Below are 3,790 nucleotides of genomic sequence, written 5' to 3' on the forward strand. Positions count from 1 at the left end.
GAAGGGTCCCCTGACGGACTTCCAGGCTTTGGAACATTTGAGAGAGATCAAGGGCGGGAGGCGCGGGTCCCTGTACCCAGGCAGGGCGCGCTATCCTTGGGCACAAGATCGTCGACGCGGACCCCCCCGCGGCGGGGAAGGGGAAGCGTCGACATATTCGACATAGTCGAGCGAGTACGACGTCCGGTCGGCCGAGGGCCCCCGATGCCCCTGGACCCCCCCCCCGGGGTGGGCCAGACGGAAAAATGTCAAAGTCTGGTTGTCGGCCAGGGGTAAGTGTGTGTCCCTGTACCCAGGCAGGGTGCACCGAACCCGGGCGAGGCCTCCGGAAGGCTCCCCTGACGGACTTCCAGGCCTCGGGACATTTGAGAAGGATCAAGGGCGGGAGGCGCGGGTCCCTGTACCCAGGCAGGGCGCGCTATCCTTGGGCAAAGGATCGTCGACGCGGACCCCCCCGCGGCGGGGAAGGGGAAGCGTCGACATATTCGACATAGTCGAGCGAGTACGACGTCCGGTCGGCCGAGGGCCCCCGATGCCCCTGGACCCCCCCCCCCCCCGGGGTGGGCCAGACGGAAAAATGTCAAAGTCTGGTTGTCGGCCAGGGGTAAGTGTGTGTCCCTGTGCCCAGGCAGGGTGCACCGAACCCGGGCGAGGCCTCCGGAAGGGTCCCCTGACAGACCTCCAGGCCTCGGGACTTTTGACAGAGAACCAGGGCGGGAGGCGCGGGTCCCTGTACCCAGGCAGGGCGCGCTATCCTTGGGCACAGGATCGTCGACGCGGACCCCCCCGCGGCGGGGAAGGGGAAGCGTCGACATATTCGACATAGTCGAGCGAGTACGACGTCCGGTCGGACGAGGGCCCCCGATGCCCCTGGACCCCCCCCCCCCCCCCCCTCCGGGGTGGGCCAGACGGAAAAATGTCAAAGTCTGGTTGTCGGCCAGGGGTAAGTGTGTGTCCCTGTGCCCAGGCAGGGTGCACCGAACCCGGGCGAGGCCTCCGGAAGGCTCCCCTGACGGACTTCCAGGCCTCGGGACATTTGAGAAGGATCAAGGGCGGGAGGCGCGGGTCCCTGTACCCAGGCAGGGCGCGCTATCCTTGGGCAAAGGATCGTCGACGCGGACCCCCCCGCGGCGGGGAAGGGGAAGCGTCGACATATTCGACATAGTCGAGCGAGTACGACGTCCGGTCTGCCGAGAGCCCCCGATGCCCCCGGGGTGGTGCCGACGCGCCAACCCGGAGTCAAGAGGGAAAATGTTAAAAGTCGGGTGGTTGGCCCGTGGGAAGTGTGTGTCCCTGTGCCCAGGCAGGGTGCACTGAACCCGGGCAAGTCATCTGGAAGGGTCCCCTGACAGACCTCCAGACATGATGATTATCTCAAAACTGAGAACCACTATGAGATCGTATTTTAAAGCCGAATCCAGGCGACAGTTCCATGAGCTGGGCATGTCGGAGTGGTACGCTTTCATAAAAGTGTATCACAGCATAGCGACCGGGTATCTTAGAACGGCCTCCTGTGCCAGAGAGCTGGGACGTCGAGCGAGTCGAGCCAGTCTGGTGGGCGGTCCGCCGAGGGTGCCCGTCCCCCCGGACCCCCCCAGTGTGGGCCAGACAGAAAATGTCAAAGTCCGGTTGTCGGCCAGGGGTAAGTGTGTGTCCCTGTGCCCAGGCAGGGTGCACCGAACCCGGGCGAGGCCTCCGGAAGGGTCCCCTGACGGACTTCCAGGCTTTGGAACATTTGAGAGAGATCAAGGGCGGGAGGCGCGGGTCCCTGTACCCAGGCAGGGCGCGCTATCCTTGGGCACAAGATCGTCGACGCGGACCCCCCCGCGGCGGGGAAGGGGAAGCGTCGACATATTCGACATAGTCGAGCGAGTACGACGTCCGGTCGGCCGAGGGCCCCCGATGCCCCTGGACCCCCCCCCCGGGGTGGGCCAGACGGAAAAATGTCAAAGTCTGGTTGTCGGCCAGGGGTAAGTGTGTGTCCCTGTACCCAGGCAGGGTGCACCGAACCCGGGCGAGGCCTCCGGAAGGCTCCCCTGACGGACTTCCAGGCCTCGGGACATTTGAGAAGGATCAAGGGCGGGAGGCGCGGGTCCCTGTACCCAGGCAGGGCGCGCTATCCTTGGGCAAAGGATCGTCGACGCGGACCCCCCCGCGGCGGGGAAGGGGAAGCGTCGACATATTCGACATAGTCGAGCGAGTACGACGTCCGGTCGGCCGAGGGCCCCCGATGCCCCTGGACCCCCCCCCGGGGTGGGCCAGACGGAAAAATGTCAAAGTCTGGTTGTCGGCCAGGGGTAAGTGTGTGTCCCTGTGCCCAGGCAGGGTGCACCGAACCCGGGCGAGGCCTCCGGAAGGCTCCCCTGACGGACTTCCAGGCCTCGGGACATTTGAGAAGGATCAAGGGCGGGAGGCGCGGGTCCCTGTACCCAGGCAGGGCGCGCTATCCTTGGGCAAAGGATCGTCGACGCGGCCCTCCCGCGGCGGGGAAGGGGAAGCGTCGACATATTCGACATAGTCGAGCGAGTACGACGTCCGGTCGGCCGAGGGCCCCCGATGCCCCTGGACCCCCCCCCCGGGGTGGGCCAGACGGAAAAATGTCAAAGTCTGGTTGTCGGCCAGGGGTAAGTGTGTGTCCCTGTGCCCAGGCAGGGTGCACCGAACCCGGACGAGGCCTCCGGAAGGCTCCCCTGACGGACTTCCAGGCCTCGGGACATTTGAGAAGGATCAAGGGCGGGAGGCGCGGGTCCCTGTACCCAGGCAGGGCGCGCCATCCTTGGGCAAAGGATCGTCGACGCGGACCCCCCCGCGGCGGGGAAGGGGAAGCGTCGACATATTCGACATAGTCGAGCGAGTACGAAGTCCGGTCGGCCGAGGGCCCCCGATGCCCCTGGACCCCCCAGGGTGGGCCAGACGGAAAAATGTCAAAGTCTGGTTGTCGGCCAGGGGTAAGTGTGTGTCCCTGTGCCCAGGCAGGGTGCACCGAACCCGGGCGAGGCCTCCGGAAGGGTCCCCTGACAGACTTCCAGGCCTCGGGACTTTTGACAGAGAACCAGGGCGGGAGGCGCGGGTCCCTGTACCCAGGCAGGGCGCGCTATCCTTGGGCACAGGATCGTCGACGCGGACCCCCCCGCGGCGGGGAAGGGGAAGCGTCGACATATTCGACATAGTCGAGCGAGTACGACGTCCGGTCGGCCGAGGGCCCCCGATGCCCCTGGACCCCCCGGGGTGGGCCAGACGGAAAAATGTCCCCCCGGACCCCACGGAGGCGAGAGAAAAAAAGCGTCAAAGGTCTGGTTGTCGGTCAGGGGTAGGTGCGGATCCCTGTGCCCAGGAAGGTCAACCGAACCCGGACAAGGCCTCCGGAAGGGTCCCCTGACAGACTTCCAGGCCTGACGATTTTCTCGAAACTGAGAACCGCTATGAGATCGGATTTGAAAGCTGAATCCGGGCAACAGTTCCACGAGCTGGGCATGTCGGAGTGGTACGCGTTCATAAAAGTGTATCGCAGCATCGCGACCGGGTACCTTCGAACGGCCACCTGTGCCAGAGAGCTGGGACGTCGAGCGAGTCGAGCAACTTCGGCGGGCGGTCTGTCGAGGTTCCCCGGACCCCGGGGTGATGCGCGCCCGGCCTACCCCTCTTGGGACCTGAGGGGCGGAGCTAAGGGCACAATTCCACGTTTTCCACCGCGGTAGGTCCCCCGATCGATCTGGCGAGGCGCGATCCGGCGGGGAGCGGCCCCCTCGTTCGGCCGGGCTCTGGAGCCCGTGCCGGCAAGGACGAGAGG

The sequence above is a fragment of the Hyla sarda genome, unplaced genomic scaffold (assembly GCF_029499605.1).
Source record: "Hyla sarda isolate aHylSar1 unplaced genomic scaffold, aHylSar1.hap1 scaffold_509, whole genome shotgun sequence".
NCBI lineage: Eukaryota > Metazoa > Chordata > Amphibia > Anura > Hylidae > Hyla > Hyla sarda.